The 25,572-nt window shown below is 43.1% G+C and overlaps 2 long non-coding RNA genes across 2 annotated transcripts in view; one reads left to right on the forward strand and one right to left on the reverse strand.

The window, feature by feature from the left end:
• LOC309846045 overlaps positions 1-25,572 on the reverse strand; it is an 88,712-nt gene that overhangs the window by 51,844 nt on the left and 11,296 nt on the right. The gene's annotated exons all lie outside the window — the stretch shown is intronic.
• On the forward strand, positions 5,105-10,557 carry LOC309846056. Its single transcript, XR_014301712.1, has 3 exons — positions 5,105-5,200; positions 6,220-6,357; positions 10,404-10,557. It is a non-coding gene; the product is annotated as an uncharacterized lncRNA (long non-coding RNA).

The following is a 25,572-nucleotide window of genomic DNA, read 5'->3' on the forward strand; positions in this document are numbered from 1 at the left end:
ATCATGGGCGGTGTTTCCATGGAGCTCTGCCCGAAAAGAGGTGATCTAAATCTTGCATGAGAGATGTACATCAACAGGGAGCTTTGCCTAGAACACTGTGACCTAAAAAATCATATTAAGGAACTCAGAATGCAGAGTCAGTCTCAGAGACACCGAGTGACCTTGTGCAAGGCACCTTGCAGATTGCCTTGCCTACTTGACTCCCCTAATGAATGGTGACTGCCTCTGTGGGTACCTGGGCCAGTGGCACACCCCAGCCAGGGGCAAATATTCTGATTTTCACTGTCCTATTTTTTTAAAAGGCAACCTGCTCCTTCTATTAATCATCTTGCTGTTTGTTTGTTCTGGGAGGCAAGCACTGATTCAGAGGAAAATATCGCCTAGTGGTTAGACTGGAACAGTATCTCTGCTGCACTGCCATTTGGAGATCCTGCACAATTTATTTTTTGATATCCCTTAAATAATGATGCCCATGATGCACGTAGAGGTCAGGGCCAGGAAGTTTGCAATCCTTGCCTCCCCGACCACCATAACTATTCTCCCTTTATTACTCCCTTTACTAGGACTGTGTAATACAATGCATTTCCCTTTTTGTCTCAGCTGCTGGGAAGCTCAAAGTCATACTATACGCCTCATTACATTTATTCTTCTTCTGAGTTTTCTTCCCCCTCACTGTCTTCTCCTTTCATGACCACATCTTCACATCTTTTGTCCCATGTTTTGATGAAACCATCATCTCTATGTCTCATAAGTTATTTTAAATACTTTTTGGAAGTGGCATGGGAGTAAATCAATCACGTGGACTTGCATGTTCCATTAAATGCTTTGCAGATGAGAATATTTGGAAGATTAATGCTGATCCTATGATGGAATTCTGAAATTTCACTTCTAACACAAATTAATCATTACTATTTAAAAGCTTAGATATAGTCACAGCTATGAACCTTTGCCTAACCCATGCCATTTGTTAGGTGAGTGCTTTCAAACATGTGTTCTCATTTTGTAATTGGTGTTCACACTGAGAAAAGTGAGGTTTGGAGAGCTTCAGTGGCCTGTCAGAGGTCACAACCCTTGTAAACTTGGATCTTCTGACCCTAAGCCAAATTTTTCACCCCTGTGCCCCCCGGCATCCTTGTTTCTCAATGACTTCTCCTTTGAGCCAGTGTTCTTCTCCTTGTCCTCAAACAAGTTGTTGTGTTTTTTTTTTCTTTTTTTTAATGTGCTGGAAGCAAAAGGCCATCTTAGTGATTATATCTCTGGCTGAAGTAGGTCTGCAAAAAGTCTGGGAACTGCTGATTCAAGGTCTAAAGGGTCAAGCTTGAAACAGTTGCTTCTAGAAGATGTGAGCCCCCTTGCATCATCCCGGGTTTCTTGCCTCAGTTTGCCTGCCCCGTCCCCTACAGCTGTATTTGAGGTATAAAGGCGAGGATCGCAAACTTCCTGGCCCTGACCTCTACGTGCATCATGGGCATCATTATTTAAGGAGAAAGTATAAACTCTAATATGCATTTCTTCTTAAGTAACTTATTTAAAATACCTCTTCTTGACCTCTCTGGTACTTGAGTGGCAGGCGGAATACCAAATTCACAGATTGCCAAGACAGTCAGGGAGAGCACTTCATTGCTTCTTGGGACTTGCTGGTGTGAAAGCACTTTGATACCCTTTAGATGCAGCCTCAGGGTAATGTTTTCTCCCCGAGTGAGTCCGTCAGCCAACCTGCTTTCATGTGACTCTGAAAATAAGGTAGGTGCTGCATTTGTATTCTGGTTTTCTCCCATTTCACGCCACGCACCTACCCCCAACAGCAACTGTACCGAAAAGCTTCAGGGACAGTTTGTCCAGAGGGTCCGCTGCCTATAGAGACTTCTGAGAGGCCAAGCACCCTGAAAGAGCTGCGCATTCAACACCCTTCTCTCTGATTTCTTTCTCCAGGTTTGGCCAGACTCAATGCTGGTTCCCCATGAGGCCTCAGATCCTACCCACAGTCTGGGGGCTAGAGAGGCTAATCTCAAAGGGTGAGAAATGAGTCAGTTTCCACGCTCAGCTTCAGGTGTACAGCTTCCTGAAGCACAGACGAGGAAGCTCTAAATTTCAGAGTGATTGTTTTTTCTTTGCATACCATATCCGGAACTGAAACCACCGATTCATTTCACTTAAGCCCTCATACACTACCCTCAGATCATCAATAACATTCCAAATATGAGATACCAAGACTTCATCCACCGCGTCTTTCTGTCTCTTCTCTTCATGGTGATCTTGTTAGCGTCTTCCTCTTCTACTTTTTGTGTTAGTCCTGACAACACAGGACTTGGAGGCCTTTGCTTTTTTCACAGGTGTTGGTGAGAATTAGGAGCCAAATAGCTAAAACTCTGCTAAGAGTTTGGGCTTACTCATAACTTTCTGCGTCCCTTGTTAGTCAACTTGGCTGCCTGTGAGTGTAAAGTCATTGACTCGATGTCCCAAGAGCTCCCACGCACGGCTTACCTCTTTAACCCATGAAAGCAGATTAAAAAATGGGATCTGTGGAGATGCCATGCAAACCATCTTCACAAAAGAGGAGAGCAATGGAAAATCCATGCATCCTCTTGATGCCGGCCAGAGCATCAACACATTCGCAGAAGGAAAGGCCTCTGCCGTTTATATAGGATCTTACAATTTATAAACCACTTTCACATCCTTCCTCTTGATTCTCACCAGAACTTGTGAAACCAGCCAGATAGGCATTATCCTCCCCAGTTCAGAGAGGAGAGGACCCAGTGCTGATAAAGGTAGAATGATGGGCCCAAGTGGTGGTAGTGGAAAAGGCCAGAAACCCCGATGAGAGGTCAGGTCCAAGTACCGTATCCCTGTAACTCCCATCTGACTGTACATACATGTAATATGACATCAAAATCCACGACCTCGTGCCACACAGTCATTTGTTGACATTTTTAAACTTCAGGTGTTCTGTAGGTCAAGGTGAATGGCTGTTGGTCATTACTTTTGTATAACTCTCTGGGCCTCGGCTTTCTTTCTTAAATGCTGAGTTTCTTTCAGTTCTAACAGTCTGTTGGTCCCTGTGTAAGGGACTGCCAAATCTATGGGACAACCCAAAAACATTACCCCAAGTACTCGAGCGCTCTTTACAGAGCATCAGTCCTCATGATGGTAGTAGCATTAGGTTAAAATGGTCGCCGCGGCCAAATAAGTTAGAGAAAAGCAAGATTATTCAAAATGAAACATTGCTTTGCTCCAGCCCTTCTCAGAGCCTTTGCATGCAAATCTACAGGGGAAGGGGGCTATGGATATGGAACATTCCTCTAAGTTGGCCCTAGAATAGGAATCTCATGGAATTAACATTCTATGGAGCATTTTCATTAATAGTGGGACACTCTCCAAGGATCCCATTGGCCTCTCAAAGCAGTAGCACAAATATCAAGTAATAGTTTACAGCCAGCCCAGCACCACCTCCCTCCATGACAGTCCACACCAGGACTGCACCTGTTAGGCAGGGGAGGATGGTCCTCCGAACCTGCTACCACCTAGCATCAGGCAACCCAGCTGCACAATCTGGATCATAGCCCTTTAGTGATGGAAGCCTTTATACTGGAGGAAAAAAAAAAAAAAACAGCAAAAAAACAAAAACAAAAAACACCAACCCAAAACAAAGCCTCCTAATACATCTGAAAACAAGGACTTCCACATGTTGCCCGAATATAGGACTAGCGGCAGTTCCTTTTATTGCCTTGGAAGGTTGTGACCCTTCATTTCCCTCAGAGCAGGACCCCATCATTCTCCTATTATGGGAAAGAAAGGTGAGGCTGCTCAAGGATTTCCTGTCCTGCGTGTAGTCCTTCTGCCTCCCGTGGCTCCCCCAGCATCTTCATTCTGTGGGAAAAGGACTCTAGACTCTTGGAGAGACTTGGGCGCTGTGGCAGACCACGGGAAGTCCTATCTGGTCTGCAGCCCCTCTCAGCTTGACTCTTCCCCTTCAGCATCCCCTCCACAGCCTCTGCTGAACAGCTGTTGGAGTGAGGAGCCTGCTCTCTCAGAGGCAACCTGGCTCCACGTTTGAAGAGTTTAGATTGCTCGAAAGTTCAGAACCACACTCCGTCTCGTGGGAACTTCTTCCTGTGGTTGGCTCCAAACACGTCTAATCCTGCTTCTACAAGCATGAACTATGTCTCTGCCAATCTTACAGGTGACTCTACTTGTCTGAAATCCAGATCTAAAAAGGTCCAAGAGCAGCGTGTACCTCCATTCCTGAGCCCAGCTTACCCTGCGGATTAACCTTCACCCACCTCTCCCAGTCCCCCTTGCTCTAGAGGGAAATAGCCTTTGCGGTGCCAAAGAAATTATTGACCTATTTGACTGGGGAATCCTGTACTCAGAGTTGAGATGTCCTGCCCTGGGTTTAGGTCCGCAAATGCCACCTTCAAGTTTAGTTGAATGCATCTGCTTTTGATCTTAGCCGCGCTTGTGCTCGTTTGAAAATTGTTAGCTGTAGGATAGACTGAGACAAGTTATCTTTAGTTCTAGAATGACATGAAACTTCCTAGTACCGAGCTATGCAAAAAAACTCAGGCTGAAAGAAGACACAAAAGCACACAGACAGTTAAAATGGCCTTGAGACTTCTGTTTAATTTGCAAGAAGACACTAATTATTTAGTTTGTTTTACAAATTATTTAGGAAAACAAAGTTTTCCTAATTATTTAAGAAAGTTACTAATTATTTAGGAAAACAAAAGTTTTTCTTTGATTGGGCTAGATGTTCTTCCATCTTTATCAACCACCTAGTTAGTGTTTTAAGATTCTACATGTGTATTTTGCATTCATTATCTTATTTATCCTTATAACCATTTCAGGTCAGATACTATTGCATCGTGTCATTACACTTCGTGAAGCTACGGATGTTTCTGAGGCTGTGGTTATGTGCTAGCCTTTGAATCTCTTGTTCTATTGCTAGAATCCTGGACTGCAGTAGAAGTCTTGGGTTCTAACCCCTGTGTGACCTTACACAAGTCACTTTCTCGCTTTGACCCTCAGCTTCTCCTGTTGTAAAATGGAGGTGTGGGTGGGGTGAACTAGAGGAGCTCCAAGAACCCCAGTCCTGTTCAGCTTCTTGCATGTATTTATCCTTGTTGACAGCGTGAACAAAGAAAACAAACCACAGCTGGATCCAGGAAGGCAAACCTTTGCTCACGATTTGCCCGCACTCACGGTAAGTGAGAAAGAGTGTCTCATTATTTTCACATCTAAAAGGATAACATGCCCACAATCATTAATTACAATGGGCACAGTAAAGATTATGTTTTAATGTAGAAATCCGGCTTGGTTAAAGTAAGAACATCTCTGAGAGAAAGTTTTGAAGTTTTGAACAAGTTTTGAAACCGCTAATGCCTTCCTGTGACAGTATGTGGGACGCAGTGGGGGTGGGGAGCAGTAAGCCAGACAGGTCGTCTTAGGGATAACCTCTTTGGTTTATGTAAAATACATGAGTCAAAGCAAATTCATTCTTGTAGGCTGCCATGCCTGAAAGAGAATGAACCCTCGTTCAAAAGAGACTGAGTCCTTCATGCAATTAATCAGCTACATCTCTGTGCCGTATGCTGCGATGTCTACTTTCCAGAGGAAAGATTATTTTCAGACCACATAAATGATGATGCTTTTGGAAAAAGAAAAAACAACAAAAGGAAAACCCACCTCTCTTCAATGATATGAGCTCGCTTATTGTTTTTATTTCGCACCCACAGTCTTGATGCCTATCATCTCTAAAATCATTTCAGTTTCCAAAAATCATTTGAAACACTCCCACACCCGGGGCTTTTGATAAACAATCCAGCTTCTACAGAAAGAAATAGATGTGTGTGTGTATGCATATGTGTGTGTGTGTGTGTCTGAGAGTGAGAGCCAAAGAAAGGCCAGCAGGGGAGGAGAGGACCAGGACCAGGACAGGAAGCAAGGGAACCAGGTAGCCTGGATGCTTGCGAATAGCGGAGTAGCCTTTATTGTAACAACAAAGGCCTTCTGTGAGCATGGGTCTTCCCTCCACTGATCTCTCTTTACAGACTACAAGAAACCTTTGTGTAGTTTCAGTCAGATGTTAAGACTACAAATAAGGATTAGTGTTTTGGAGCACTAACAGTGTCCCAGGAACCTTTCTGAGAGCTTTGACACGTATGAGCTCATATAGTATCGACAAGTCGATGAGGTTGATTCAATTATTATCCCATTCTACAGATGAAACATACTACCAAAAAAACCACCAAGATCCCTGAGAAATGAGCTCCCCAGTCTCTGGCTCATAAACACTGAAAGAAAGTCCTGCCTGGCCACCGTTAAGACTGAAGATGTCACCTCCTCTGGGAAGTACTTCCGGTAAGATGGAATCTTGTTCTCCTTTCAGCAACCAGAACTTTCTCATGGCACGGAAGCCACTACCTTACACTATAGGAATCTGTGCACATGCCAGATCATCTCCATAAGACTCCAAGTTCCTTATGATCAGAGTGATAATAAAATCATCCCTGTTTCCCCACAGCCATAACCAAGTGCCTGGCACTGCAGAGGCACTTAAGAAATACCAGTTGAGTAAATGAAGGAAGAGACCCAAGTTTTAGACCTGAGTTCTCATAACCATGTTAGAAAAATCATGACAGTCAGATCTCTAGGATCAAAGGCAGCTGAATCTTGAGACAACTACCTGTTACTTTTAAAATAAAACATTCTATTGGTTTTTAGCCCTTTGGAGTTTTTGGTTTGTTTGGTTTTCCCCCTCCTGAATTCATCTTCACTCCTTGGATTGTGATAGCATGTGGCCTGTCATTCTGGCCTGCCAAATGGGTTTCAAAAGATTATATCATAATGAGAGAGAGAGAGAGCTTAAGTCATATCAATTTCTGTTTGCTTTACTCTCATTACTGATCCTGAAGTTAACTTCAAGCAGGTTAAATTGATAAAGCTCACCTTAGTTTTTAAGGAGTCCCTCGTCCTTTTAAAAACAGTGAAGAACTCTTTGAGAACAGAGGCCAAACCTTACTTCCAAAGCATAGCATGATCGTATAGAAAAACTGGGATGTATCAGGATGGCTTTAATAAAGGTATGATCTTATAAGGAGTTCATGGGAATGGATAATCACCAAAAGATCATCCACCTTAATCCTCTCACTTGGCTGATAGGAATAATGAGGCTGAAAGAGAAAAAAAAGAGAAGAGTTGCCAAAGTTAACAGATCAATTTAATAAAAGCAGTAGGGATAGACTCAGGACAGTAATTCCTATATGAGGCAACTGTCCCTATTCTATTTTGCCTGCATTTACGACTAGATTACAAGTAATCAGGTATTAAGATAAAGTCTATCTGGTTACATTTGGGATAGAAGTTTGATTTGGGTTTGAGGAAGTCCACTTTCTCAGGCTCAGGCAAGACCAATTTGAAGGGATTGGATGACAGGGGAGTCTATATTTTTGATCACATACTAAACATTTGTACCTACCAAGTCATGGCATGATAAATTAGTTGGTTGGCATCAAAAGTGCATGAGTCATTGTTCTCACCAGCAATAAATCCAATTGCTGGCACAGAGTGGATGAATGCAAAATGACAGCTGAGGTTGGAGCATGTTGGACTCCTTCCATCCAAGGTTCTTCAGTCTGTGTCTACGCTGGTACAAAATGTTACATTGTCCTCACAATAGTAGTCAAGGATTTTGAAGTACTTATGACCTCTTAATGTTGCTGGTGGCTAAAAAGCCAATAAAAGTATACTATGCCAGAGTGGGTGACAAGGACAAGAGGTGAAGTCCCAGCTTTGATTGTGATCCTGAACAAGAACCTGGAAAAGGCATGTGCCTCTGAGTTGCAGTTTCCCCATCTGAAACTTGAAGAGGTAGACCAAGGGATGTGTGGGGTCCCTTCCACTTCTAGGATTCAATTAGTCTGTGAGTGTTTCAATTTCTTCTTTCTCTTTTGTGGCTCTGTGAGGCCCTTGGGTGAGCAGCAGCTCAGAAATTTGTCATTTCAGCTACCAGTAAGGATATTTGGGGGCTAGAAAGGCAAACCAGTCTGAGTCAAATGAACGGGCTCAGCCTCAGCCCTACACTTAGGTGATCTTGAGCAATATCAATTCCCTTTCTGAATCTCCAATTCTTTTGAAGAGTCTAAGTAATAATAGCTACTTCACAGAGTCATCTTGTGAGTTAAATGAGATTATGGAAGCGAAAGTGCTTACAACCGGAAAAGCATATGGAGCTGTGTGGGTGGGGATTAAGATGAAGATGTTGATGAGGAGTTAAGAATGCTTTTTGATTTTCCACAAATATACAAAGGTTCAGGGTCAACAGACAAGGCTAAGGAAGGAGACATTGTCTCTGAGCACTTGTGTTCTGCTCACCCAGAAATTACATATTTCTTTCCTTCCTTCTTTCCTTCCTCCCTTTCTTCATCCCTTCTTTCTCTTCTCCACAGACCAATAGAAATCATCACTTGTCTTATGTCTCAGGCCTCTCTTCCCCGTCCTTCACTGCAGACCCAACTGGAATGTCAAACCATAACCCCTGTACAGGTATTTCACCCTCACTCCTTTAGTATTTTAGACCATCTAAAAGAAAATGGCAGGGGTGTTCCCTGCACCTACACATTTCCCTTTGTATTGAGGGCCAGCACAGCCTGGCCTCCCTGTGGCAGTTAGAGCTCCTGTACCATCTCCAAGTCCTCTGGGTTACCAGAGTTCTGGGTACTTCACAGGTTATCTGGCATGTTTCTGGTGATGAAGCATGATAGTATCTGATAGGAATGACATGCTAGATAGAAAACACGGCTTTCCACCAGGATTCATCCTCTTCCAGCACTGCAAAGGACATTGGGAATTCCCTAGTTCAACCCCATTGTTTACAGATACACAAACCAAGCCCTAGAGAAGAGAAGCAGCATGCTGTGTCATTTGGAACTAGAGCCAGAAGGTCCTTTCAAGGACATCTAGGCCAAACTCCTCATTGGTCAGATGAGAGAACTGAGGCCCAGCGATGTTAACTAACTTGCCCTGAGTTAAAGAACTAGTACTGAAACCTCTGATTCAAGGTTCATATATCAGGGGCACCTGGGTGGCTCAGTGGGTTCTGCCTTCGGATCAGGTCATGATCCCAGGGTCCTGGGATCCAACACCACATGGGGTTCCCTGCTCAGTGGGGAGCCTGCTTCGCCCTCTCCCTCTACTGCTTCCCCTGCTTCTGCTTTCTCTTTCTCTTTCTGTCAAATAAATAAATAAAATCTGTAAAAAAAAAAAATGAAGTTCATATTTCATTTCAGGTAAGGTACCTATAAGATATGTACTGCAGACACCAGGCACATGAAACCTAGGCTTGAAGGACATGTACCCAAAACAACAGGCTATTGCATTCATGAAAATCAGGGGAAATCGCTTTATAGCCATATTTTGGAATCCCCATTTTCCTCTGCAAGAGATACATCGTATATTCCCATATACAGGGTATGATGAAGATAATAATTAAATCTGTGGTAAGGTTTAGGATATGTGAATATAGGCATAAAACTATAGAATTATTTTCACTCCAACCCCAAAGCCCAAAAGAGTTTAACGAAAGTCAATTTCCTGTCATCAAGAAGCAGCTGACCTGCAGTGGCCCAAAGTGGGGCCCTACTAGAAAGCTAAATCAGGAAACAGCGAAGTCCATGTACATCTTGGGCCCTAGGCCTATTACTACAGCACTATCTGGCTCTGGGGCCAGGCCAGTGGTGTTCTGGTAAATGCTCAACAAGTGGCTCTACAAGGGGAGGGCTGTGGTAAGGGGAGGCCCACATGTGTCATATTTTCCAATATTGGGAATATTGATAACCTCAAGAGCATATTTAACAGAAGGTCATAAAATAAACAGAAAGTGGTGAATTTGATTATTTATTACCATTGCTTTTAATATAATTTTTTGTATGTTTACATGATATAATATTTAGTAATGGCTGTGCTTTTCAACCAGTTCACAAAATTCCTGATAATTTGGGTTTTTTTTTAAGATTTTATTTATTTATTTGAAAAAAAGAGAGCATGCTCATGGATTCATGTAGTGGGGAGGGGCAGAGGGAGAGGGAAACAGAGACTCCCAAGCAGACTCCCCACCGATGCGGAGCCTGATGGAGGGCTCGATCCCAGGACCCTGAAATCATAACCTGAGCCAAAGTCAGACACTTAACCGACTGAACCACCCAGGTTCCCCACAAAACTGATAATTTAGCAATCAGCTCTTACAAGCTGGAACAAGTCAGCTTCCACAGACCCCTGGGCCCTATAGGTCTGAGTCTGAATCCTGGCCCATTGTTCTGCCAGCTATCTGATGTTGAGTGAGGTTTTGAAATTCTTTAAGTTCTCTTTTTTCTTTTTTTTTTTTAAGATTTTATTTATTTATTTGACAGACAGAGATCACAAGCAGGCGGAGAGAAAGAGGAGGAAGCAGACCCCCTGCTAAGCAAAGAGTCTGATGCCGGGTTCAATCCCAGGACCCTGAGATCATGACCTGAGCCGAAGGCAGTGGCTTTAGCCCACTGAGCCACCCAGGCCCACCAAGTTTTTTTTCAGCTCTGGTAACACTAACAGTAACATCATGGGTTCACTGCTGATGCTTATATGAGATTTTGCTTAGCAGAGTGGCCATACATGCGAAATGCTCAACAAATCACTACTAGTGCTTCCAAAGCCAGATTCACTCACTCAATACATATTTCGCAGGAATGTATTTTATAGGTGCCTTCTATTGTATGTGGTCTCCAGTATGAGGAGCTATACCTAAGGCTGCTAGAGAGTGCCTCAAACATTATTCTTGCCCTGCCCTCAAAGAGTTCCTGGTATAGTGGAATGAGATATAAGACATGAACACCAGTAGTCATAGTCCAGAACAAGCTGTGACTAGCTCATGAAAAAGCAAAGAGCTTGGGAAGGGCAGGAAAGGAAGAGAAGGGGGAATTCAAGGAGGCCACTGTGGCTGCACCATAGATTTCAGAATACACTTGGGCAAGCAAGAATTTCGGAGAAACGGAGTCCCAAGAAGAGAGAGTAAAGGGAGCAAAGGCAAAAATAAAGGAACATAGAGGCAGAGACTTGTAAGATTTGGTGGAACAAAGAGTATAAAGAGGTGTTGAGAGGATTGTTGGAAAGGCAGACAACTCCCAGGTCATGTTAGCCTTGAATGCTGAGAAATCTGGTTTATGTTCCCTTGGGTAATGTCGGGCCTGGGGAAATGTTTTCCTCTGATAAGTGCCACAAATCAGATCTTTTGATTACTATCATACTATTTTATATATTTGTTCACTGAATGCATTTTTATGGTAACCGTTTTTTCCCTTAAGAGTTAACTAGATAGCACAATATATTTTTAAACTAAGTAAATTTCCCCTGTGGAAAAAAATTCCTGTACTCAGGAATAGAAGGTGGCATTATAATTCCCAGTTGAAAACAAAATCATTATTTAAAGCCTTTGATAAATATTAGGAGGGCTCAAACCAGTGGCAGTATTTCATAAGTTTTGAATTGTCTACTGCATCCCTCGTACATTATGCTTCGCACACAAAAAAGTCATATGACCTACATCTTTATCTGCTCCAGTCTTAAGCTTCTATATATAGGCTTTGGTTATGAATGTTTTTTCCTATGAAAAGGTCAGACTTTGCACACGTACCATCAATGCAAAGCCCTGCTTATTAAAAAGCAGGCAGGCGAGTTTGTAAAAGTCATTGAAATATTACTGATGTTGGGGGGAAAGCCTGGCAGTTTGCTGGAAAAAAAAAAAAAAAAATGGCCTCCAAACATTCTCGGAGAGAAGATGGGGAAGCCTCTCTCTTGTGATTACGGAAGCATTTTCCTTCTGCCCAGCGGACCTGAGGCTGTCTGCGGCACCCTTGTACAGAAACAGGCTGGGACACGCCCACCCCCAGCTCTCTCGTGCATGCGGGTGCACACATTCGCCTCTGTCAGAGACACACCAAGCTCTGTTAACTCCCCCACCACACCTCAAACCCCCGTGGAACATCTGGAGGTGGAGCTGGGGAAGGTACCTCGGCCAGATAGATGCAAACCCAATTTGGGGTTTCCGGTCGTACGCAGAGTGCGGCAGCCACCCTCGGCCAACTTGCAACACCAGAGAGAACTTGGGGAGAGTTGAACTCTTACTTTTAAGCCAAAAGTTCACAGGTTCAAATGCCCCTCGAATGTCAGCTGCTCTGTAGGGCTAAACTTTGAGTCTGAATGCTCTGAAAAGATCAAGCTGCTTTAGGAAAGAGGTCCACCGATTTCATGATTTCATGCCGATGGTTTCTCCAGGAGATCAAGTTCTTTCCCAGCAGGAGATTAGTGAACGATTATGTGAACTAGACATGATAGACACTTGCTTTAAGAGATAGGAAACCTAAGTTTAAAGAGTTTAAGTGGTTTGCTCATGTTCACTCAACAAGTCAGGCTCCTGTGGATTCAACATGTGGTCAAGGAGTCTGCGCTGGGATGGGCAGTGTTGTCACATAAAGCAGGAATGCCCTTACGCTTCTTCTCAATTGGTTAATATCTGTCTGTTAAGTCAAGCCTCATAGGAGACCTTACAAAATAGGGATTGGCAGATTATATGAGTTGAGTATTTTTTTAAAGATTTTATTTATCCACTTGACAGAGATCATAAGTAGGCAAAGAGGCAGGCAGAGAGAGAGAGAGGAAGAAGCAGGCTCCCCACCGAGCAGACAGCCTGATGTGGGACTCGATCCCAGGACCCTGAAATCATGACCTGAGCTGAAGGCAGAGACTTTAACCCACTGAGTCACCCAGGTGCCCCTATATGAGTTAAGTATTAAGTCGACAGTCGGGAGAACCGAATTATGGTTTTAGATCAGACGTTATCAGATGCTTATTCATTCAATCACTCATTTATTCATTCAGTAAACATTTATTGAGAACATGCCAGGTCTCATTCTACACACAGAGGGTACAGTGTTGTAAACAAAACCAGATGCCATCCTGATCCCCTGAAGCTTAGACTGGGGGCCTCCTATGTATACATGGCAGATTCTTTATACTTTTTTTTTTTTTTTTTTTTTTGCTTACCCCCTTCCTCTGTACTCTAGTGTGTGTGAGACCCTCAGAGTCAAGAGCCATGGCTAACTCACTTGTGAATCTCACTGCCTGGTACCCAGTGGCACTGGTGGTGGCAGGGATGATCTGTGAGGTTTCCTCACTTGTTCCTGGATCCCACCTCTTCAGACCCCCACAAAATTCCCTTGTTGACAGCTCAGACAAATCTGAGGATGTGGGGGTTACCAACATGGCGATATGAAATAAAGATATGCTTAGATTTGAATAAAGCAATGTGAGCACATGTAGTTAAATAATTGGAAAGGAAAGGGGAAAAAAGGGAAGGGAAGAGGGAAAGAGAAGAGAGGAGAAGAGAAGGGAAGAGGGGGAAAAAAAAAGAAAAAATAAATTCAATCTTGTGGTAGGAGCTGGCCAAGAATAGCAGCCTGCTTCGTGGAGTAAAGATTCCCCATCATTGGAGGGGTCCATCAGAGGCAAGGCCACCACTCAACTCCAACAAAGAAGTGAAAATAGGCAAGCATGGATGGGAACACACCACTCCTGACTGGAACCAGCTCTCCGCTATTCACCATTCTGAGTATCAGTGATGGTACTAAATCCCTGAAGTTTCATCTCCCTTTCCCAAAGAGATCAAAATTGAAAAATTAACTTGAATCTAACTTCATCTTTACAAGTCTACAGACTATGGCAATAGTGTCGATCCAAGAAAAATGGCTTTCTTCTGTTTTATTAGCTTAACTCTCTTAAAAGTCCACTTTTGATGCACTACTCACCAGCTCCAAAACCCTTCATCGTTCCCTACTGACTCCAGGCTAGGCTCCAATCGCTTCCTGCGTCATTCACTATCCTTCACCACCAGGCTCCGATACCTCTCTTTCGTAGCCTTACCTTGAACTTCTCTTCATCCACTACCTAGTTCCTTAGTCTGTTAAATGCAGAGCCTCTGGAACAGTCCTCCTCTTTTCCATCTCCACATTTTGTTTACATTATTCCAATGCCAGTCATATTTGTGGCATCTATTTCCTTCTTCCTTAGAGTCTCTCCTTATTGGCTTACGCTCCTGTGTCTTCATCAGCATGTGCCCAGGGCCCAGTCTGGCTCCCAGGTCAAGTTTACTGGCTGGAATTAACTTGGATTAGAAAACATTTTTCCATGAAGTGTGGCAGAAAGACACATTGGTTAAGTGCAGCCAGCCTCCTCTGGTGTGAGCCCTAGCTTTGCCACTTACTTGGGGATAATCCCAGGTGAGTTACTTAAACTCCCAGGGACCCAATTTTTTCATCTGTAGAATAGGAAAAATAATAACTCCTATCTCATGTCAGGAGGACTAAATGATTGATTTTTATGAAGTATGTACTTTAGTGTCTGACACCCACTTAGGTAGTGCCTATCTATCCTTTAAGGTACCCTTCTATTTCTTCCTCTTTCATGAATATTAATTCTATTTTCCATGTATAAAGCACTTCAGAGTTTACAAAGACCTTTCATATGTGTTTTCACATTTAATCATCACAGTAATATGTGAGGTAGGTGTTGCCATCCCCAGAGAGTTTGGGTGACACAGGTAAAAGCAGGGGGCGGGGGTGGTGACAGGAACTCAGCGGAGATTCTGGTTCTCTGTCCTGAGGGTGTTCAGACACAACATCTTGCTCCCAGTCTGGATCCTTGTGGTTGAGGGGCTTCGCACACTCCCAGAAGGCTAGACGGTCGCAGCTTACCTCCGCAGCAGAGTGTTCTGTGACCTTTGCTCTATCCCGTATGCAAACCTTCACTACGGGACACCAAATAAATGTAGCAGCAGAAGTAAACACCCAAGTTAGAAGGGATCTTGAATATCATTAAGTCTGACACCGCCCCCCCCCAAAAAGACATTTTACAAATGGGAACACTGAATTCCAGGAAAGAAAACTACCTTTCTAAAGACCCACTCGTGTACATGCTCCTCAAGATAGGGTCATGTGCAGGCACTAGAGAAATAAGGACAAGGCTCTGGCTCTCAGGAAAAGCATAGTCTAGTAAACTATGTTCTACACATCTTATCTCAAATGTCTAACTCAATGCCTAACACACAGAGTAGGTACACCATAAATGTCCCCTGAATAAATGAACAAATGAATAAATGAATATCACTCTGCAGCACCTGGCTGAGCTGACCCTAGACCCTGGGCCCAAGATTACAAACATGGGCTACCCACTGCTCCTGCCTTCAGTTTCTCCTATCCAGACTCACTTTTTAGTGAGGTTTGAGAAATAGCTAATAAAATTGACAAATCATGTTTATTTAGGACGTAAAAGTGGATTCCTAGTCATCTTGTACTAGAGTTTGCTCTCTGTCTCTGCTGCGGGGACAGACACTGAGCAGGGACCCAGCAGAAGACCAGCTTCAACAGACCCAGGACCTACCCTATGGGATGCTGGCACTGTCTAAAATGTTCCTGTGTCTTGGTTGTACAAACAGAAAGCAGTATGTGATGCATATCAGCTTATGATGAATACCTCTAACATGTTTCACATCTTTCGTGATCTCACTTGTTTCATAGAATGTCCAAGCTGGCAGGTGCTTTGGAGATAATCAGGCTTAATAATTCCTTATAAAGAGAGACAAAAAGTCAAGAGTCAGAGGGGGTCATTGAGTAGCTCGTAGTTACACATCATGTCAGCAGCCCAAACTAAACTTGCCAGCAGGTTTCCTGGCTTCCGGTGAAGACATTCTTCCCATACTTCATATTGCTGGATTTGGCATTAAGCCAGCAGACCACACTAGTACAAACTTCTCAAGAGCACAGGTTCCATGTGACTTAACCTTACTATCTTGCACTCTTGGCATGTTTTTGGCATGTTACGGAAACTCCTTCCCTGCACAGCACTCTGGAGTTCTCAAAGAGCTTTCATACTCATTACAAGTCCCATTTTATAGATCAGAGAGCCTTAGGTGGCCCGAAGGGACTAAGGGCTTGTGGCTTCAGAAAAATGGTAGCGGAACTTGAACTTCAATCTTTTGACAACCAGTCCATGCCCCACCTCAACACTGCATAATAACTGTCTAACAACTCTTTGATGACCAAGTGCATGGATAATGCCAGGATGGGTGAATGAATGAAAGACTGACAGGCATAGAAATCAATCACTCACTCTTGAGAAAAAAATTTAGGAAAATAATTAACTCCAGACCCTTACTCTGCCTGAACCCATGGTGACCTGTTTCAGCTCTGTTGCCTGTGGTTTCCTTCTACTGGATGCCTCACATACGTGTTTAAGGGAAGGGGGAAAACTAAGAACTCCAAAACCCTGGGTTCTTTCAGATGCTCAGGACTCTGATGTTATTATATCCAGTTTGAATGATTACAAGAAAGCATTAAGAAAGACCTTTAGGCACCTGGGTGGCTCAGTTGGTTAAGCGACTGCCTTTGGCTCAAGGTCTTGATCTTGGAGTCCCAGGACTGAGTCCCACACAGGGCTCTGGGCTCAGCTGGGAGTCTGCTTCTCCCTCTGACCCTACCCTCTCTTGTCCTCTCTCTCTCATTCTCTCTCTTTCAAATAAATAAATAAAACCTTTTTAAAAAGGAAGAAAGACCTTTAAACCAACCAAATATCACCACCCGGAAATTATAACAGTAGTTAATATTTTACTGAACATCCATCCTTTTTTGGGTCTTTTTGTCAAAGCATATATATAATCTGTTTAGTGGATTCATACTAAATAAACTGCTTAGTGATCTATTTTTAGCATTTATAATAAATCACAAGTATCTAGTTGGGCCATGAGTGGATCAAGAGGGAGAACGAGCATAATATTTTGACAACATTTGATCTGCTTAGTAACACATAGATGTTGAGATCCTCAAACACTGCTTTCTAATGACTGTTTCAAGAGCCTGGTGAAACCATTTTTCACCAGGCTCTGTCTGAGCTTTTGTTTCTAAGATGGCCATGGCTATAACACTGTTAAAATATGAGTAATTGAAAGAGCTTGGAATAACAACTTTGAGTTTGCTAACCTCTTTACACACACACACACACACACACACACACACACATACACACACACACAGGCATGTACCTTGATACACCCTATTATAAGTCAATCAGTAGGTTCAGTAGGCATAGAAGGAGACTTCATATATCACTTACGTTCTGTATGACAACCCTAGAAGAGAAGCAAGGTTCGTGCCATTTCAAAGAGGAAGAAATTGGGGAACCTGGGTGTCTCAGTCAGTTAAACATCTGCCTTTGGCCCAGGTCATGAACCAGGGTCCTGGGATCAAGCCCTGCATCAGGCTCCCTGTTCCAGTGGGAAGCCTGCTTCTCCCTGTCCCACTCCCCCTGCTTGTGTTCCCTCTCTCACTGTGTCTCTCTGTGTCAAATAAATAAAATCTTTTAAAAAAACATAAAGATGAAGAAATTAAGGATCAGGGGATTACATGTACACGCCTGGGATTTTGTGTTGTTTTAAAAATAATATTTGAAGAAATAAAATAAGCAAAGAAAAATGAGCCAGTGTTGAAAGAGGAATTCCTTGGGCTGAAGATTAGTAGATTTTATTCATTCATAGCACAGTGGAGACTTGAACCCATCTTTGATCTACCATTCCAGCCACTCTTTCTATCATGCTACACAGCCTTTCTGACTTAAAACACGGTTGAACATTTGGTGATTTGAGTTCATTTCATGGGATAGATACACATACATGAACCTGCCCCAACTCCATCAGCATGAGTGCTGACAGTGCATTCTGTGGCCTCTCCAGATGGGCTGACTGCCTGTCAGGTCTGTAAATGAGGTATAATTTGATTAACGTGGGCCACTGGTCAGGACAACCTCCCCCGCTCAGTGAGGCGCGGGCCACCGGCACGGCTGGCTGGAGAGTCAGAGAGAGGTTGTGATTCATTTCTGCCCCAGGCACCCACCTGGCCAGGCCTGGTGCAAGGGCTATGGGACCAGGGGAAAGTGACAGGCTGCAGCACCCTGCCTGTGAGCTGGGCCTCGGGAGTAATAGTGAGAAGAGGGGTGAGAGTAGCAGCTGCTGGGGTTGATATTTATATAATGACTCCCTGTGTTCAAGGCAGGAAGTGAAACCAAGGTTGTGCTGAGGCACTTTCTTTCCCCCACACCGCTGCCCACGGGTAGCTCCAAACGGGTGACATGGGGAAAACCTGAGCGGGGTATGCCCGAGTGTGTGTGGACACATGCCAGACCCTAGGCTGGTCACTGAGATGTCACAGCCAAGGCTCTGCCTGCTGACCCCAAGAGCTTCTTTCTGAACGTTCTCAACCTTCATCCCCTCCGTCCCTCCTCCTAGGTGCACTTCATGATGGGCAGAGCCCTAATGTTCCCTTGAAGCTTCGCAGGAATGAGGGTACGTGAGATAGGATCTATAAAACGCAGGCCTAGCCATGCATCTCTGCAGAATTAGCATTAAGCTCTTTGTTGCTTTTCTGTGATTATTTCCAACACCGTCACCTGTGGTTTCTGCAAACGGTTGTTCCCTGACTCTGCTGCCTGTGTCGAGTCAACTTTCTGCCTCATTCCTCTCCCTTCCTTTTAAGCATTAATATCTTTTCAGTGCCCTCAGTCTTCAGAGCCAGTATCCCCACCAGGGCCCACCTTCCCTCTTGCTTAAGCACAGGCTTAGAAATGCTATACCTGTCTACAATAAAAAAGGCATTTTAATCTAGATGGTGTGCCTTCTAAAGAGCTTTTCCTATTCTGTTTCCCACCCTAGTATTGGAGACTATTTGCATTGTGGAGTGTTCACAGCCAGGAAAAAAAAAAAAAAAGGACCTTAAAAATGATCTAGCCCTCAGCCAGAAAAAAAAAAAAAAAAAATGGACCTTAAAAATGATCTAGCCCTCGGCTTCCCAGTGGGTGAAGGGCCCACAGGAACAGCAGTACCAAGAAGCTTGTTTGGACTGTGCCATCTGAGGCCCCACTCCAGACCCACAGAATCAGAATCTGCATTTTTGCAAGATCTCTGGAGGTTTCATATGTATGTTATACTTTGAGAAAGACTACCTTAGTCCAAGGTGCTCATTAGCAGATGGAGGCAAGGAGGGCTCAAAGAGGGAGCTAGACCTGCCCAAGGTCACACAGCAGGAGACTACTTTAGGACGGACCTCAGTAGCCTCTGTAGTTCAAGTCTCTTCTGCATGAGGCCCTAATGAAGATACAGTCTCAGGCCAGGACTATGAAACTAGCAGGGCAAGGTCTTCCCCCTTTTCATTTTTACTCGGACTTTCATTAATGGGTATTTTTGCAATTTACTTGACCAATAGAAAATCAATACAAATGGTTTTCCCACACCTCCTTTGACCTCTTGTCTGGTCTAAGTTTTCATTCTAGTGGCGAGTTCCACAGAGCCTAGTATGTACAATTAGGGATATTCACCCAGAGTTTCTTCAAAGGAGAGCTTGAGGGTGTTGGTAAGGAAAGGGAGATATGTTATCAAATATTTTAGTGATGCCAGCCCTGCCCCCTCAGGGGCCTTACCAGGAAGAACTATGCATGGCAGTGTGTTTTGAGTCACAAAATGATGACACTAGAAGGGACATCAGACATCATCTCATCCAACCCTTTCAAATATCTGAGCAACAGAGGAAAATTGCTTTCTTGGGTTTATCCAACAAACTGATAGCATATTTTGGGCAAGAGTTAAAATCTCTTGCCTCTCAAGTCAGGGCTCCATGCTGCGTGTCTCATCCCCACCATCCACCAACTCAATGGAATGGACAACCTAACTTAACAGATCAGACGGTATTTACCCCAGAATTCTGAAGTGAGTCACAGGTAGAAATGTGGAGCTATTATTCAGACTGCACATCCTCTCATAAATGGTCACTCACCCAGAGAGAATGTCATACTGCCAATAGGATTTCCACCCAGGTGAAGGGTTGCTAGGTGAAGGGTTGCTAGGATTTCCACCCAGGTGAACTACTATAAGATGCTGAATCGGACTGCCATGTCTAGAATCCAGGATTCTAAGATCAAGTGAATGGAACAACATAAACTATTATGGGGAGAAAAGCAGAAGGACTTTAATAAACCAACATGTTCTTAAGAGATGGGGGTTAGGCACTTGATGTAATGAAATGTTATATGCAACTGAAGAATCATTATACTCTACCTCTGAAACTAATAACATACTATTTGTTCATTAATTGAATTGAAATCAAATTTTAAAAAGGAGATTAGGGCTAGGATCTAGGTGGGGAACTACGGAAACACAGTGCTTTCAATTTTCATAGATTCAAGATGTCTGTGGCTGGACTTTCACATCAAAGATCAGCTTGATTCCAAAGTTGGTTGTTATGATACTACCTCATTTTTGACAAGGATCATAGGAAATAATTTGGTACTGTTGTTGCAACCTCCCCAGATAGAGAATATTAACAAAAGGATCTCCAGAATTCAGAAAACACTCTGAATTAGGCTTTCCTTCATCCATATTTTAATCGAAGGTCTGGAAGAAGGGGCACGAGGTAGTGAAACCTCCACTTTTATGAGTATCACCGAACATTTCTAGTCATCATGGCACCTTCTTTTCAGACCTTACTGGTTTCACCATTAACATTTTGTCAGATGCTCAAGATGCCCCTGTGAGGTACGTAGACAGAGGTCGATCATCCCTGAGACCAGGAACCCAAGCCTCAGGGAGTGGAGTGTTTATCCAAAGCTTTCATCACTTCAGTCCCAGTTGGACTTTAAATCCAATGTTCTTTCCATTTCACAATGTTGTTTCTAGGTAAAGAAATACCACACATAAAGAAATAGTTCCTACCATTCTGCACACTCATTTAAAAGTTACAAAACATTTGGACAACTCTGTGATTTGAGAAGGAACGCAACTAATTGCTAGGAGCATGCTCTGTGACCCCGGGGGCAGTACTAGATGTTGGGCATGGTTATCTTGTTGAACTATGGCAATGATTCTCTGAAGTGGGTGTTATTTTTCTATCTGTATATTAGGAAACCAATCAAGGTTAAGCCATTCATCCATGGTCAGAGAGCTAGAAACTGATGGATCTACGATTAGAATCCTGAATGGATTTGAGTTCAAAGCCCGTGTTTCCAGGTCAAGTATTTTTATCATCTCAATATTACAGTAGAAGAAATGGACTTAGAGATGTTAATGACCACAAATTACAGAGCTAATAAATCAGAGAGAAAGAATATAAGCTGTAGTCCCCTGACTTTAAGTCTCAGGGCATAAAAAATCCAAGAAGTCAGAACAAAGCTTGAATTTGGGCAAATACAAAGCAGAGTTCCTGAGTAAAATATATCCCAGTCTCTCTAGAATCATGGACTCTTGTGTATCACAATTCAGGAAACTCCCTTAAGTTGATTACATTTCACTTCCATAACCAGGTATTGAGCACAGAGCTTGTAGCAGGTCCAGTGCAGAACTTGCATGGGCCTTCTCTTTCTTGAGTTTCTTAACAATTTTTTGAAGTGTTGTCTTCCTCTCTATGCAAAGGAAAATCAGTGATTTTTCCAGAGTCACACAGTAATAAATGACAGGGCAAAATGAGATCAGTTCTGATTGAACTCTTGAAGCTGCTGCAGCTCATGGGAATTTTGGGTCTCATTGGAATGACTATGGGATTCAGATGGAAAGGCATTATCTCATGTTCAAGTGACAGCAGTGTGCAGGCTCAGGACAAATGTAACCATTCTATTCTATTCTATTTCAAGAAAAAATCAGTGGACATAGGGGAAATGGGAGAAAGAGAATTATTCAAAGGACCAACATGATAGAGCTTGTTGGTATAAAGAGGGACAACAAAATTAGAAGACTGAGGGGATATGGCAATACTTGATAGAACAGAACTAGGTACTTAGCCTGAAAATCCCAGAAAAACAGAACTTTCCCAACCTGCCTCTACCCCAGAGTTCAAGGGAAGTAGAAGGAAGTACTACTTTACAGAGTGGATAGCAAACTTAAGAACCCAGGAGATAGGAACCAGTTGAGGATGCAGCAGCACAAATGGGTTTAAGGAGGAATTATTCAGATGCCATAAACACTCATAAATTCCTCACAGGTTTATTAAAGTACGTGTGAGATCTTAGAGGTCACCTGGCCCAAACTACTACCTCACAGGTATCTACTTGCTCACCTCCAATGGCCAAGAGCTCATTCTTCCTCACGGCAAATCATTCCAGCTTTTGACAGCTCTGCGTGTCAAAAAGGTCTTTCTTGGGCTTAATAAAACTCCCTTCTGTTTATTATATCGAGGTTAGCTCTATCTCTGCCTTTGAAATTTCACACAATAAATCTGAAGAGTCTTCCTTTTTAATACCTGTTCAAGTATTTAAATCCGGCTCTTCGCTCCAGGAGTTCAGAGCCGTATTTAATTACTTCAACTAGTGGTGGAAGTCAAGTTGTGAACAGAGATCACTTTTACCCAACCACTGTTAAGGGCAATTTTCAAAATTTGGAAAGAAGTGTATCCTGTGCCGTGTCCAACTGTGAGAAGGCAAAAGGAACAAGTATTGGCTGGCAGGAAACCTAGGTTCTGTTTGGGTTCTGTGACTTTTTATATGAAGTCCACGTCACTGTATCTGCTGCTAATTAGCAGATGTAAATTAGAGGACAGAGACCTCACATTTCTGGACCACAATTTTTTCTCTCCCCCTTCTCTCTCTCTCTCTCTCTCTCTCTCTCTGCGTTTCTCTCTTTTAACACATCCTTCTCTCCTTCAGGATCACTTTTCATTGCCTTTTGGATATCTTTAGTTTCATGACCAACAGTTTACCCTCAGTATGTCCCACACCAAATTCATCCCCTTCCACCGCACATGCATCCTTTCCCCCCAGCTTTATTGAGATATAATTGACACATGGTATTGTGTAAGCTGAAGGTGTTGATTTGATACACTTATATATCTCAGAGATTACCACGGTAGCATAAGCTAATACCTGTTATCACGTCACATAATTATCATTTCTTTTTGTGGTGAGGACATTTAAGGTCTACTCTCCTAGCAACTTTCAAGTATATAATACAGCATTAACTCTAATCACTATGCTATACTGTAGATCTTCAGAACTTACTTGTCTCATAACTACAAGTTTATACTCTTTGATCAACATCTCCCTTTTTCTCTCACCCCCCAGCACCAGGTAATTACCACTCCCGTTTTTGTTTCTATGAATTTGGCATTTTTAGATTCCACATACTATTGAAATCATATAGCATTTGTCCTTCCGTGTCTGACTTATTTTCCTTAGCATAATGCCCTCAAGGTCCATCCATGTTGTCACAAAAGGCAAGATCTCTTTCTTTCTTCTGGCTGGAAAATATTCCATCATGTATAAATACTACATTGTCTTTATTCTTCTGTTGGTGGACACTTAGGGTGCTTCCATGTCTCAGCTGTTGTGGATAATGGACCACAGTTCTCTTAACGATAGGATAAAGAGATTGAACAAAACACTGTTTATTCTCCCTTGTGTCTACAATTCTCTGGCTTGAACTTAATTAACCAGTAGTGGTTCTGACACCCAAATCCACTTCTGAATCCCCCTTCAATACACTGTCACCGGAAAGGAGTTTTACCAGTCCCTTCAGATGAACCAACACAATTGGGTAGAAATTTCATTGACCATGATTATTGGTCACTAGCTCCCCCACCCCCATTCCCTGTGAAAGCAGGTTCATCTGAGGATAGAGCAGATTTCATCAGAATTTTGTTCGTTTTCAGCTAAGCTGCTTGCTAATAGCCAGAGATAAGTTAATGAGTAGAAAGCAAGCAACACACAGAAAGAACAATTTGACATTTATTTTCAGATCTTGAATCTGATCCATGGGACAAGGACTACTCAATAGACATTTTTAAAGTCAGTGACCCTGGTCTTGTTCCTATAGGGATGGAAATTACATGAGCAAATAATTTTATTGTCCATGAAAAGACCGTGGGAAAATGGTGAAACACAGCAGTGTCCCTGAGCATTGGTGCTCAAGAAGGTCATGCTAGCCAAGGACCCATTCTGGGAGGCACTTAAGTTTCCAGAGATTTCCAAGGTCTCCCAGCTGGCTAGTGGCACCACTAAAACTAGAACAGCTCCCCTTGCACCCGATGTTGTAAGAAGTCTAACTTTATAATTTATTAGGCAACTACTACCTGCAAGGCACTGTACTAAGCTTATGAGCATCTGTAATCTCCTTTAATCTTTATTATAGTTTATATAATACAAATTCTGAGGGAGCAGGGATTTCAGCTGTCTTGGGCATGATTTTATCTCACTCTCAAGAACATCGCCTGGCATATAATAATAACAGCTGAAAAAAATTCTGTTTAATGAATTTAAATAGGCAGATTAATAAAGTAGGTATTAATAACCCCATCTTAAAGAAGAAGAAGTTGAGGCTCAGAGAGATAAACTACTTGATGATTTAAAAAAAAATCTGGAAACAATAGGGCTGATGATGGAGCCCAGGCTTTCTGATATCAAGGCTGGTGCTCTTAATAGAACATAGCTATCTCTCAGCTTAATCGCCTTAAAAAACTAAAAGAAAACTGGAGTTAATCTCTCCAAAACAAAAAGTAAAATTTGTGGAACAAGCATCGATTTCTTAATGCCAATCTTTTCGCCATTCAAATCCTTCTCACAGAATGGTTGACTAAATTTTCTGCCCACAAAAGTAACATGAGAGAGATTTGAAAGTCCCCACTAAACTTAATAAAACAAAACCAGTTTGCGCATTTCACAGAAACTGCGAATATCTCTCTTATGGAAGACACAGTCCCCCCCAAACTTCCTGTGGCCCTGAGAGAATGCTGGCCCAGACCATGAGCGGAATAAAGACAGAAACTGACCTAAAAGAATGGCCTGTCAGGAACGAGGGCCAGTGTGTCCAGTGGGGTCCCCAGGGACTCATCACCTGTGTGATCTACCGCACTGGTCCCTCTCCTCCATCCCAGTCTTCCAAGGGGACAGGAGGCAGCACTGGCCTTTAAGTCAGGAGCCATGGGTTCTAGCAACATCCCGATAATCACTGACTGTGGGACCATGAACAAGCTCATTGCTTCTCTTGACTTCAGCTCCCCCACACATAAGAGAGAGAAGTTAGCCCACATGACACCAGGTCCCTTTCCTCCCTGACAGTCTCTTATCACATTATTCCCTCTTTTCTTCCACCCAGCCACACACGGCAGCACTGGCAGCCCAGAGTGACTGTGGGGAGTCCCCACGGCGGCTGCTGCCGGGCCTTACCATGCAGGTGCACAGGGACAGCTGTCTCCTCCTGCACTGATGAATGTTCCAATTTACCTATGCAGATGAGGCTATGAATAAACAGGGTCTGCAACAAGTGAAAGGGCCCTCCTTTATTCACATTCTTTTCAGCTTTTCACTTTCTGGAGGCCAAGAGTGGCTGAGGTGAGGCTCCCTTTCCAATCCATCCCCCTCCTACAGGGACTCAATCCTGCCCTCCACCTACACAGGTAGGACTAGGGTTGGTTAAGAAGGAAGTACTTTGGATTTACCAATAGTGTTTTCCTTTTCAGAGTGCTATTT

Source organism: Mustela nivalis (assembly GCF_964662115.1).
Source record: "Mustela nivalis genome assembly, chromosome: 1".
In the NCBI taxonomy this organism is placed as follows: domain Eukaryota; kingdom Metazoa; phylum Chordata; class Mammalia; order Carnivora; family Mustelidae; genus Mustela; species Mustela nivalis.